The sequence below is a fragment of the Bison bison genome, unplaced genomic scaffold (assembly GCF_000754665.1).
Source record: "Bison bison bison isolate TAMUID 2011002044 unplaced genomic scaffold, Bison_UMD1.0 scf7180017864490, whole genome shotgun sequence".
NCBI lineage: Eukaryota > Metazoa > Chordata > Mammalia > Artiodactyla > Bovidae > Bison > Bison bison.
In genome coordinates this window covers 8,903,172-8,917,621 of record NW_011495049.1, presented here as the reverse complement: position 1 = coordinate 8,917,621, position 14,450 = coordinate 8,903,172, and positions in this window count along the sequence as shown.

Below are 14,450 nucleotides of genomic sequence, written 5' to 3'. Positions count from 1 at the left end.
GGGCTACAGCCCATGGGGTCACAGAGTCAGACACAACTGAGTGACTGAGCATACATATCCCTGAGTATTTAGTATTCTCATTCACATAGTCTAGGTATAGCTCATGTTGCAAATCCTACTCCCACTTCTTCCTTCCACTGAGGTATGTAATAGTTGCAGTTGTAGCATAAATGCCAAAAGGCATAATGAGAGAGATGAGTGAGGTAATAGAACTTCAGCTTAAAATGAACACAGTTCTCCTTCACTTATATAGTGGGAAAATGGTGATAAGGGAGCCACCATCTGTACAATAGATACAGAACTTTGGGGAGAGTCTCATCTTTCTCAGATTGGAGTTTGATGATCTTTAAAAGCTTGACCAACTCTATGACTAGCCTGTATTTATAGAACAGGTTGTTCTTCACTGGCCCCAACTTAAATTTCTCAGCAGTTGGTTAAGCAGAGACAGAGCTCTTAGAGAGTGAAGATTCATTTGATTTTTTCCAGGCATATTCTTGGAAACCCCACTGTGCTTGGAAGTTGTACTTTGTGAAATGTACACAGGAATTCACCTTGCCAGAAACTCTGTGAGGGCTCACTTTGATCATTTTAAAGAGTTATGGGAGACAGAATGTGATTACAACAGTGGTTATTTCAGTAGAAAATATTCAGGAAGCATGTGCTTGTTACCTTTTTTTTTTTTTTTTTTAAGCCTAATCATGAGATTAACTTACTCTGAATATCAGCAAGAATCAGCTCACCTATTAGCTACACCATGCAAACGGAAATGTCCACATCAACTTGAAAGAAAAGGGAGTAAAACAATATAAAGAAAATAACTTTAGGGCCTTTAATTGATAATCATTCCTCCCTACTCTCTGCCATCCAAATGTTTTTACTTGGAAAAATCCAAGGCAATATGCTAATAATGTAGCCGCCCCTTACCCCTCATCATCCTAGAATAGTATGAGTCACTCAGTGGGAGATATTTCTAATTTCTGCTATTGAAATTATTGAAATTTCTGCCTTTTAAGAGAATGGTGACCTCTAAATGATAAGTCATCTGGTTGAGAAATGGTGTAATGAGGCCCTTCAATTTTTTTTTTTCTCATTACAAAAGTGAAATCTATGAATTACAGAAAACTTAAAAAGTACAAATACACAAAAAGAAATAAAAAAGTTTCCAGTAATCCTAACAGTCTAAAAACAGCTACCATTAACAATTCATATAAAGATAGTCATGTAAAGACATGCATGTAAAGGGAGAGTATACAATTTATTTTTACAAACAAGGACAAAATACATGTTTTTGTACCCTCCCCATTTAACAATACATCATGGGAGATTCCTGAAGAAGATAGCGGAGTAAAAGGATTTGGCCTAACCTCCTTTCATGAAAACACCAAAATCACAACTCCTGAACAACCATTGACAAAAAAGACTTGAACCTACCAAAAATGATAGTCTATACCCAAAGACAAAGGAAAAAGCCAGAATGAGATGGGAAGAGGCAATACAAGCAAATTCCATACCCACTGAGTGGGTGACCCACACATTGGAAATAATTGCATCACAGAGGTTCCCCAACATGAGTGAGAGCCCTGAGCCCCATGTCAGGTTTCCCAGCCTGAGGGTCTGGTATCTGGAGGAGGAATCCCCAAAGCATTTGACTTTGGAGGCAGTAGGGCTGAGTGAAGGAGCTCCGTAAGACAGGGAGATAGTGACTCCACTCTTGGAGGGTGCACACAAGGGTACATATGCACTGGGACCAAGTCCGAAGCAGAAATTCCACAGGAGCCTGGGCCAAACCTACCTACGAGGCTTGGGAGGGTTGCCTAGGGAGGCGGGGATAGGCTGTAGCTTGCCAGGCGGCTGTGAGGTGGGGGAACACTGGTGGCAGAGGCCTCAGAATATTGATTAGAGTAAGCGCTCCCAAAGGTCACAATTTTGGCATCAAGACCTGGTCCTACCCAACAGCTACAGACTCCTGATGCTTCATACCAAACAATCAGCTGAATAGGAATACAGCAACATCCATCATCAGACAGACTGTCTGAAACCATACTGATTGCACAGCCACCTCTAAAAACATAATATTTGATAGTCCTTCCCACCTGAAGGACAAGACCTAACCCCCATCAGTGAGCAGGCATCAGTCCCTCCCAACAGGAAGTCTGAACAAACTCCAGGACAAAACTCGCCCACGCAGGGGCAGGCACAGAAACAAGAGGAGATACCATCCTGCAGTCAGCAGAAAGGAGACCAGAAACAGAAAAATGAGACAGAAGAAAATGGCAGAATAATATATTTGAGATGAAGGAACAAGATCAAAATCCCCAAGAATAACTAAATGAATGGAGGCAGGCAAGCTACCTGAAAAAAGAATTTAGAGTAATGATAGTGAAGATGACTCAAGATCTTGAAAAAAGAATGGAGGCACAGATTTAAAAGACACAAGAGTTGTTTAATAAAAAGATTTAACAGACAAACAGAGATGAACAATACAATAACTGAAATGAAATACACTAGAAGGAAACAATAGAATAAGTGAGACAGAAGAATGATTAAGTAAAATGGAAAACATTGGTAGAAATCATTGCCACGGAACAGAATAAAGAAAAAGAATGAAAACAAGTGAAGATAGTCTCAAAGACCTATGGGACAACATTAAATGCACCAACATTTGCATTATAGGGGCTTCAGAAGGAGAAGAGAGACAGAAAACTCAAATTATAGCCAAAAGTTATCCTAGCATGAGAAAGGAAAAATTCAAGTCCAGGAACCAGAGTCCCAAACAAGATAAACCCAAAGAGCAACATGCTGAGACATATTAATAAAACTGACAAAAATTAAGTCAAAGAAAAAACATTAAAAGTTACAAGGGAAAAGCAAAAAATAACATACAAGGGAATCCCAATAAAGTAATCAGATTTTTCATCAGAAACTCTGAAGAACAGACAGGCGTGGCATGATATATTTAAAGTAACAAAAGGGAAGAGCCTACAATTGAAAATACTCTACCCAGCAAGGCTCTTACTCAGACTTGGTGGAGAAATCAAAAGTCTTTTAGACCAGCCAAAGCACAGAGAATTCACCACCACCAAAACAGCTTTACAAGTATAGAGAAGTTTCTAGGTAGAAAGAAAAAGGTACAGCTAAAACCAAGAAAATTACAAATGGGAAAGCTCACTAGTAAAGGCATGTAGGAAATCATTCACACATGAATGATATCTAAACCAGCAATTGAGAGGCTAGGAAAGTACAAATGCAGGATATTGAAAATGCATTTGAAATTAAGAAGCCAACAACTTAACACAACCATGTACACATAGAGACTGGTATGTCAAAGCATAATGGGAATCACAAGCCAAAAAGCTACAATATATACACACACAAAAAAGAAAAGGCAATCCAAACACAATAGATACACACACCAAAAAAAGGCAATCCAAACACGACACTAAAGTTAGTCATCAACGCACAAGAGAAGAGAACAGAAGAGGAAGGGTAGAAACAAACATTTAAAAATCCACATAATTAACAAAATGGCATTCCAGTTGAGCTATTGCAAATCCTAAAAGATGAAGCTGTGAAAGGGCTGCATGCAATATGCCAGCAAATTGGAAAACTCAGCAGTGGCCACATGACTGGAAAAGGTCAGTTTTCATTCCAATCCCAAAGAAAGGCAATGACAAAGACTGTTCAAATTACTGCACAATTTGCACTCATCTCACACGCTAGCAAGGTAATGCTCAAAATTCTCCAAGCCAGACTTCAACAATACATGAACCATGAACTTCCAGATGTTCAAACTGGATTTAGAAAAGGCAGAGGAACCAGAGATCAAATTGCCAACATCTGATGGATCATAGAAAAAAGCAAGACATTTCCAGAAAAACATGTACTTCTGCTTTATTGGCTACACCAAAGCCTTTGACTGTGTGGATCACAATAAACTGTGGGAAACTGTGAAAGAGATGGGAATACCAGACCACCCTATCTGCCTCCTGAGAAATCCGTATGCAGGTCAAGAAGCAACAGTTAGAACTGGAAATGGAACAACTGACTGGTTCCAAATTGGGAAAGGTTACATCAAGGCTGTACATTGTCATCCTGCTGATTTAACTTATATGCAGAATACATTTTGAGACATGCCTGGCTGGATGAAGCACAAGCTGGAATCAAGATTGCTGGGAGAAATATCAATAACCTCAGATATGCAGATGACACCACCCTTATGGCAGAAAGCGAAGAAGAACTAAAGAGCCTATTGATGAAAGTGAAAGAGGAGAGTGAAAAAATTGGCTTAAAATTCAACATTCAGAAAACTAAGATCATGGCATCCAGTCCCATCACTTCATGGCAAATAGATGGGGAAACAATGAAAACAGTGACAGACTTATTTTTGGGGGCTCCAAAATCACTGCAGATGGTGACTGTAGCCATGAAATTAAAAGATGCTTGCTCCCTGGAAGAAAAGTTATGACCAACCTAGACAGCATATTCAAAAGCAGAGACATTACTTTGCCAACAAAGGTCCTTCTAGTCAAGGCCGTGATTTTTCCAGTAGTCATGTATGGATGTTGAGAGTTGAGCTATAAAGAAAGCTGAGCACTGAAGAATTGACGCTTTTTCACTGTGGTGTTGGAGAAGACTCTTGAGAGTCCCTTGGACTGCAAGGAAATCAAACCAGTCTATCCTAAAGGAAATCAGTCCTGAATATTCATTGGAAGGACTGGTGCTGAAGCTGCAACTCCAATACTTTGGCCACCTGATGCAAAGAACTGACTCATTTGAAAAGACCCTGATGCTGGGAAAGATTGAGGGTAGGAGGAGAAGGGGACAACAGAGGATGAGATGGTTGGATGGCATCACCAACTCAATGGGCATGAGTTTGAATAAACTCAGGGAGTTGGTGATGGACAGGGAGGCCTGGCGTGCCGTGGTCCATGGGGTCTCAAAGAGTCAGACACAATTGAGTGACTGAAATGAACTGAGCCATTACCCTTCTCCAGGGGATCTTCCTGACCCAGGGATTAAACCCAGGTCTTCTGCACTGCAGGCAGATTCTTTACTATCTGAGCCACCAGGAAAGTGCCAAGTAAGAGAGTAATTATCAACAAAAGAAAATCTTGATGAAGAAAAGTTTTTCTTGAGAAAGAAAGATTGAACGTGGGAGGAGAAGAGGACAACAGAGGATGAGATGGTTGGATGGCATCACCGACTCAATGGACATAAGAGTTTGAGTAAACTCAGGGAGTTGGTATGGACAGGGAGGCCTGGTGTGCTGCAATCAGTGGGGTCGCAAAGAGTTGAACACAACTGAGTGACTGAACTGAACAAAATGGCAATCAGAACATACATTTTAATAATTAAATGTAACTGAATTAAATGCTCAAACCAAAAGACATAGACAGGCTGAATAGATACACAACAAAACCTGTATATATGCCCTCTACAATAGACCCACTTCAGATCTATGGACAGATCTGAAGGCTAAACAATATGTATTAGATAACCAGTGATCACTAGAGAAATCAAAGAGAAAAGCAAAATATACCTAGAGACAAATGACAATAAAAACATCATGACCCCAAACTTATGGGATACAGCAAAAGCCATTCTAAGAGGGAAGTTTATAGCAATACCATCTTACCTCAGGAAACAAGAAAAATCTGAAATAAACATCCTAACTTACACATAAAGCAACTAGAGAAAGGAGAACAAAACCGAAGTTAGTAGAAGGAGAGCAATTATAAAGATCAGGGAAGACATAAAAGAAGTAGAAACAAAACAATTGCAAAATATTACAGGCCAGCATCACTGATGAACACTGATGAAACTAAAGGCTAGTTCTTAGAAAAGATAACATTGGCAAAATTCTAGCCATACTCATGAAAAAAGAGGGAGAGCATTCAAATCAATAGAATTAGAAATGAAAAAAGTTACAGCCAACACCACAGAAATACAAAGGGATATAAGAGACTACTACAAGCAACTATATGCCAATAAAATGAACAACCTAGAAGAAATGGAAAAATTCTTGGAAAGGTACAACCTTCTAAGACTGAACCAGGAAGAAACATAATAAGAAATATGAACAGACCAATCGCGTGTACTGAAATTGAAACAGTAATTTAAAAACTCCCCAAAAGTGAAAGTGTGGGACCAGATAGCTTCATAGTTCAATTCTATCAAACATTTAGAGAAAAGATAACACCTATCTTTCTGAAACTCTTGCAAAATTTTGCAGAACAAACACTCCCAAGTTTATTCCATGAGGCATCACTCTAATACCAAAATCAGACAAAAGTGCCACACACACACACACAAAAATACAGGCCAATATCACTGATGAACATGGATACAAATTCTCAACAAAAAAACTGGCAAACCAAATAGCAATATACTAAAAGGATTGTACATCATGATCAAGTGGGATTTACCCCAAGGATCCAAGGATTCATCAATATTTACAAATCAATCATTGTGATACACCACAATAATAAACTGAAGAATAAAAGCCATGTGATTATCTCAATATATGCAGAAAAAGCTTTTAATAAAATTAAAATCTTTTAATAACATTCAACATCCTTTTATGAAAAACTCTTCAGAAAGTGGGCATAGGGAAACTTACCTCAATATATTAAAGACCATATATGGCAAACTCACAGCTAACATCATTCACAGTAGTGAAAAGCTGAAAGCATTTCATCTACTATCAGGAATAGGACAAAGATATGATTGTATCGATTTGCCAAATATTTACAGTAAATTCATATACTAATTTGGTAAAGATTTCATATTTATAACACTGATTTCAGGGTATATACCTCCATTTATGCAAGTCCATCTTAGAAACCCTCAATCAAATTCTATGCTTTCTTTTAACTAGGTCTAGTACCTTCCATGTTTATTTTATTTTTAGAATAAAATTTAATAATAAATAAAATTTATTATTTCTAATAATAATTAGAAATGGGGGAAAAAAAAAGAGTGGACTCTTCACTCTTGCCACTTTTGTTCAACATAGTTGGGGAAGTCCTAGCCATAGGAATCAGAGAAGAAATAAAATCCAAATTAATCCAAATTAGAAAAGAAGAAGTAAGCTGTCTCTGCAGATGACATGATACTATACATAGAAAATCCTAAAGAAGCTACCAGAAAACTACTAGTGATCATTAATAAATTTGGTAAAGTTGCAGGATACAAAATTAATACCACAGAAATCTCTTGCATTCCTATACACTAACAACAAAAGATCGGAAAGAGAAATTAAGGAAACAATTCCATTTACCATCACATGAAAAAGAATAAGATAGCTAGGAATAAACATACCTAAGGAGACAAAATATATATGGTAGTGGTTTAGTTGATAAGTCATGTCTGATTCTTGCGACCCCATGTACTATATATAGCCCACCAGGCTCTCTGTCCATGGGATTCTCCAGGCAAGAATACTGGAGTGCATTGCCATTTCCTTCTCCAGGGGATCTTCCCGACCCAGAGACCGACCTGTGTCTCGTGCATTGCAGGTGGATTCTTTACCACTGAGTCCTAGGGAAGCCAACAAATAAATGATATCATTCATTGTGGAATCTAATTTTAAAAGACAACAGAAATGAATTTATTTACAAAACAGAAATAGATTTACAGATGTTGAAACAACTTATGGTTATCAAAGAGAAAATGTTGGGGGGAGGAATAAATCAGGAGCTTAGGATTAACATTCACACGCTACTATATATAAGATAGATAACAAACAAGGACCTACTATATGGCACAGGGAGCTCTATTCAGTTTTCTGTGATACCATATATAAGAAAAGAATCTGAAAAAGAATGAAAACATGTATATGTATGGTTCAGTCACTCTGCTATACACTTGAAACTAACACAATTCTGTGGGTCAACTATACTTCAATAAAATTTTTGAAAGAAACTAAAAATAGTTTGTTTAGTTTAATAGAAACTAAAAATAGTGTGATCCAATAATTCCACTCCTGGGCATATGTCCAAAGGAAATCATAATTCAAAAATATACATGCACCCCAATGTTCACTGCAGCACTATTTGCAATAGCCAAGACAGGGAAGAATCTAAATGTCCACTGATGGAGAAATGGATTAAAAAATGTGGTACTTATGTATGATGGCATATTACTCAGCTGTACAAACAATGAAGTAATACCATTTGCAGCCACATGGATAGACTTAGAGATTATGATGCTAAGTGAAGTAAGTCAGAGAGAGACAATGTCACATGATGTCATTTACATGTGCAATCTAAAAATGATACAAATGAATTTATTTACAAAACAAAAATAGACTTACAGACTTAGAAAGCACATTTATGGTTACCAAAAGGGAAAGGTTGGGGGAGAGAGAAATTAGGAGTTTGGGATTAATATACACACACTACTGTATTTAAAAGAGATAAACAAGGATCTACTGTATAGCATAGGGAACTCTACTCAATATTCTGTAATATCCAACATAGGAAAATAATATAAAAAGGAATAAATATATGTATATGAACAATTGAATTACTTTGCTGCACACCTGAAACTAATACAAAATTATAAATCAACTATAAAATATAATGAAAATTAAATTTTTAAAAATGTTTAATGTAATAATAATAAAAAATAAAATCTGAAAAAATAATACATCCTGAACATTTACACAAATTATAGATTTTTGCTATTATACCATTTTAAATAATTGGTGAGTATTCTGCTATATGGTATAATAATTTATTTATATAGCCTATAGACTGTTACTGGATAATTATATTGTTTCCACTTTGGAAATGACATATTTATAAAGGGACAGCATGGCACAAATCACATCACTGTCCTCTAAGATTAATTTATATTGCACAGATACGTAAGTTAAGTGCATATTCTTTTTCACTTAGGTCTGCATGAACAGGTAGGTATCCTTTTCAAAATAAGAGACACAGGCTTCCTGGGTGGCTCAATAATTGAGAATCCAACTGTCAGTGCAGGAGACACGAATTTATATCTCACATGCCATGGAGCAACGAAGCCTGGGCACAACTCTAGAGCCTGGGAGCCACAACTACTGAAACCCACACGCTGCAACTGCTGAAGCCCACATGCCCTAGAACCCATGCTCTGCAACAAGAAAAGCACCGCAATAAGAAGCCCAAGTACTGCAACTAGAAAGTAGCTCCCACTCGCCACAACTAGAGAAAAGCCCACATAGCAACAAAGACCCAGATAGCCAAAAATAAATTAAGTAATTAAAATGTAAAAAAGAGTAAGAGGCACATGTACCCAAAAGGATTGACTGCTCACTTCTGATTATTTCAAAGGCACTTGGAAATATCACCCCACTTCACCTCTACCTGCAAACTGAAGTCACCCCTTAAAAAGCTTAACATTCATATTTTATCAATTCGCAGCAAAGTCGGGCACAATGCATTTTAAATCACTCCTTCCCCCAAGACCATGTGTCTTCAGTGAAGTACCTGTGTGCGTTAGATGTGGAAATCAGCCACGGAAGCACCGTGTTTAGATCCAGTTCTATCAAACTTTGCAGGACACCAGATGAAATAGAGATGTTTCCCCACACTGGGCAAAAGGATTTAGCCATCTGGGAAGTGAGAGAGAGAGAATAACATCAGAATAGGAACCTGGGAAATGAGCCGAAGCTGGGGAGCGCTGTAGATCTTCAAAGCACCCCCAGATGCAACCGCCCTCTAGCCTCCTGATGCCTCTGCTTCTACAGTTTTTCACTCACGCAAGGTGCAGTGGGTCTGTAGCTCCATTTTAATAATGGAAGTTGTGAGGGATCTGTTTACAGAAAATTTTGATAAAATTCATCTGTTTGTTTGTTCTACAAAATGGAATATTTATGCACCCTTTGAATGTATATTGAAGTCAGTTTTTGGCATGAAAAGATGCATGTAATATATTAAGTGATGAAATCATGTTACAAAACACTTTATAGAATCCAGTCCCTTAGTGTAAAAAAATCCTCTGGGTGTATATGGGCACACACACACACACACACACACTTATAGGAAAAGACTATAAAAATATATACCAACATGCAAAGAAGACTTTCTCTAGGGGGTAGGAATAACAGTGGTTTTTCTTCCCTTTTATTTTTTAAATCTGCATTTTTATGGTAAACATAATGATAAAATAAACAGCAACAAATGTACAACTGAATTTCATGCTTTACTTTTTTTCTTCATGCTTATGTTTTCAGGCCATCAGACTCCTTTTTCAGCTTGCTTTATTGATTTTTTTCCCTCTCTTTGTTTCATTCCCATGAGAATATAAAAGGTCTTTGTCATTTTATCTCTAAATCTATTACTCTAATCTTCCCTTTTTCCCACTTTTTCCCACACTCGTTTTCTCAAACTAGATGTTTCATATGAATTTAATGTATTTCAGGATGGGCACTCCTTATTTGCATCTCTAAATCCAGAATGTGAACAGTATTTAGTAAACTTTCATCTATTATGTAAATTCTAAATTCTTTGAAGAAGCACAATGGACTGAATTTAGCCCCTAATGCCCCGACTTCAAGCATTTTCAACCATCAAGAAAAGTAAATCATTTAAATTTACAGTTGACAAGAAACAGACTTGGTTATCTCGAACACATATGCATTAAGACTAGTCTGCCAAGGGTTTTGTGTAAAGGCAAAAGATAATAAACTTAAAATGTATATACTAGTCAATGAAGGTTTTACATATACAACACAGTGAGTGTGATCCAAGTTACAGAAGTGCCTTACACAGAATGTAAAATTAATGCTAAGTAAATGAGTTTATTTTATTTTTTTGAGCAATGAAACTTGATTCTTCTCTATCTTAAATGAAATAAAATACATCTCTCCTCAATAACATGGCACAAAGATGTCAACTTTATAAAATATCCTGATTCTCTGGTTAATGCATTAATGGCAAACATATCTCCATTCACATTACATCCCTAATATAATGCTTAGGGAATTTAGTATTTATTACACCGTTCAATTATGTATACTTTGAAGCTTTTGAAAAAATGAAACACTTAACAAGTCTAGTAAGAAAATCAGCATGAATGGTTTTCCAGCAGTTATGTATAGCTTCAGACATATAAAACTTTTTTTTCATAAATTCTGTTAATTACTGAAGCCAGGTTAATGAGTGTCATTTGAAGAAACTTATTATATAGAAGTTGTGGCTAATGACTGAAGTCTTCTTTCTAACCTAATGATTTCTTCTACCTTTCTCACTAGGAATTCTGAGCATATCAAAAAAGTATCTAAGTATTAACAATTAGATAAGGAATAGAAGTGTTAGTGAGACATAACTGATTAGTTTTAGGGTTGTTGATGAACATAATTTACTGACTGAAATACTTTGATCAATCTTTTTGAAAGATAACCTACTCACTAACCCCATTACTCACATGCTCAATGTGAAGGTAGCAATCATTGAAAGCTGTCAGAAACATTAAAAAAAATCCCACCTTACACTACACAGAAATTCTCCACACCCTGCCATCAGAACTATAGACCCATGAACTCATGTTTATACTTCTTCCACTATTGGCCTCTTTCACCCTCTGCTTTTCCAAATCCTCTACTTTCCAGTGATATATAAGGGCAAAAAAATCAGACAAAGTTGCAAACAACACATACTGACCTAGACCAAACTAAACAGAAAACAAATTATTGGAAGGATATTAGTTATCTCATTGAATAACCCAGAAGACCAGCAAACCAGGGAAGGAAATCAAACAAGAACAGAGGGAAGCTAGGTAGCCAAAATCTCAGCCAAGTTAATACCCCAGCTGCACACTGAGCTTTGTCATCAGCACCCCATCACTTGTTCCTGAGTGCAGTCTCAATGTGAATGAAATAAATTCTTCACTGTCACTGTCCCTATGCATCATGGGCTACAACGTCCCAAGACTGAGTGTACTGGTCAACTGTTGTTGCACAGGAGCTGCATAACACTAAAATTCAGTGGCTCTGGTTCAGTTCAGTCACTCAGTTGTGTCCGACTCTTCACAACGCCATGGACCACATCACGCCAGGTCTCCCTGTCCATCACCAACTCCCGGAGTTCACTCAAACTCATCTCCATTGAGTCGGCGATGCCATCCAACTATCTCATCCTCCGTCATCCCCTTTTCCTCCTGCCCTCAATCTTTCCCAGCATCAGGGTCTTTTCAAATGAGTCAGTTCTTTGCATCAGGTGGCCAAAGGATTGGAGCTTCAGCTTCAACATCAGTCCTTCCGATGAACACCCAGGACTGGTCTCCTTTAGGATGGACTGGTTGGATCTCCTTGCTGTCCAAGGGACTCTCAAGAGTCTTCTCCAACACCACAGTTCAAAAGCATCAATTCTTTAGCACTCAGCTTTCTTTATAGTTCAACTCTCACATCCATAAATGACTACTGGAAAAACCACAGCCTTGATGAGATGGACATTTGTTGGTAAAATAAAGTCTCTGCTTTTTAATATGCTGTCTAGGTTGGTCATAACTTTCCTTCCAAGGAGTAAGTGTCTTTTAATTTCATGGCTGCAGTCACCATCTGCAGTGATTTTGGAGCCCCAAAAAATAAAGTCAGCCGCTGTTTCCCCATCTATTTGCCATAAAGTGATAGGACCGGATGCCATGATCTTAGTTTTCTGAATGTTGAGCTTTAAGCCAACTTTTTCACTCTCCTCTTTTACTTTCATCAAGATGCTCTTTAGTTCTTCTTCACTTTCTGCCACAAGGGTGGTGTCATCTGCATATCTCAGGTTATTGATATTTCTCCCAGAAATCTTGATTCTAGCTTGTGCTTCCTCCAGCCCAGCGTTTCTCATGATGTACTCTGCATATAAGTTAAATAAGCAGGGTGACAATATACGGCCTTGACGTACTCCTTTTCCTATTTGGAACCAGCCAGTTGTTCCATGTCCAGTTCTAACTGTTGCTTCCTGACCTGCATACAGATTTCTCAAGAGGCAGGTCAATGGCTTAATATAATATTTTACTTTTGTTCATTTGTGGGTAAGTTGGGGGTTAGCTGATTTAAGCTATACTTGGCTCCAAACCTGAAGTTGGGTTCAATTTAAACTCCTTTCCTCTCATTTTTTTTGCGTCTGTCAACTACTTGACATGACTTCTCATGATGATGGTAGAAATTCAAGATGGCAAGTCAAGTTGTGTAGGTAGTTTTTGAATTTCCACAGAGCAAATTTACTAACATTCCATTGGCAAATCCAAGTCACATGGCAAACCCAAAGTCAAGGGGACAATGAAATCCATTTCACCTCTAAAGAGAAGAGCTGTGAAGTCACATAGCAGAAGTCACAGATACAGGGCAGGATAAAGAATTGGGTCTAATATTTCAATTTATTCCAGTGACAATTACTACTGGTCAAGTTTAGGCCTTCTGATAATGCTCTGGCTGCCATGGGGGCGAGTAGAGAAAGTACCTGGTCCTTTCTATTTATGTAGGAGCGAAAGGACCCTACCAGAAAGGGCTCAAATGCTAAGCATGCATCAGAGCAGCAAATATCTATCAAAAGTATCCAATCATTATGCTTTCCCATTCCCTTCAGTGGCGTTTCACTAGGTGGTAAAAAACAAAAGAGGGGGTGGTGCACACCTGGAAAGTGGAGATTAAATCAGAGTATTAATTTGGAGACTAGGGCTACGTAGTAGCAAAAGAGGACAAACATCATTTTCTCAGGAATAATGACAATGAGATGATTATACTTGCCCTGGCTTTATACAGAACCTGGAACCAACATGCCGTTCTTTCATCCTCTCACCCCAAGGGACTTACCAGAAGTAAATATACGTGAAATGGAAAGAAAGGAACACTCTCATTTATGAAGATGTTCAATCCTGTGCCACATACATCCCAGGAACAAGAGTTAAAATCCTTCAAAAAAAAAAAATAGGGAAATCTGCTGCCAAAGTGCTGTTAGTCTGATGGAATTTGACAAGAAATAGGTTTCTTCCCTCCAAGTATTTGAAACCTGGTTTGGAAAGACAATGAAGCTTGGAGTGAGTGGAGCTGAAGTGCATTAATGGCAGTGTTCTGGTGAGATACTTATGAGAACTCTCAAAACCTTTCTAGTAACTTTTCTACTCTATTATTTTAATTTATTGGCTGAAATTAGCTAAGTTTTGTTTTTATTGTTTGAAACTAAAATAACTATTCCAACACACCCCTCTTAGGGGGCAGATTGGCGTTCAAGGACATGTAAGTTACCCAGAGACTCTCACAATTGCATAGTATTATTTTATACTATATATTATTTTATAGTATTATATTTTATATAATATACTATGTATATTTTATACATAGTATTATTTTATTTCTTTATACTAAAGAATCCACGAAGACCTTATTGTCAAGTGCCCCTTCTAATAATGTCCTTTAGAATAGGTGGTTGGTTAAATGCTTCCCATCTCTTAACCAGGACAGGGACAACTAG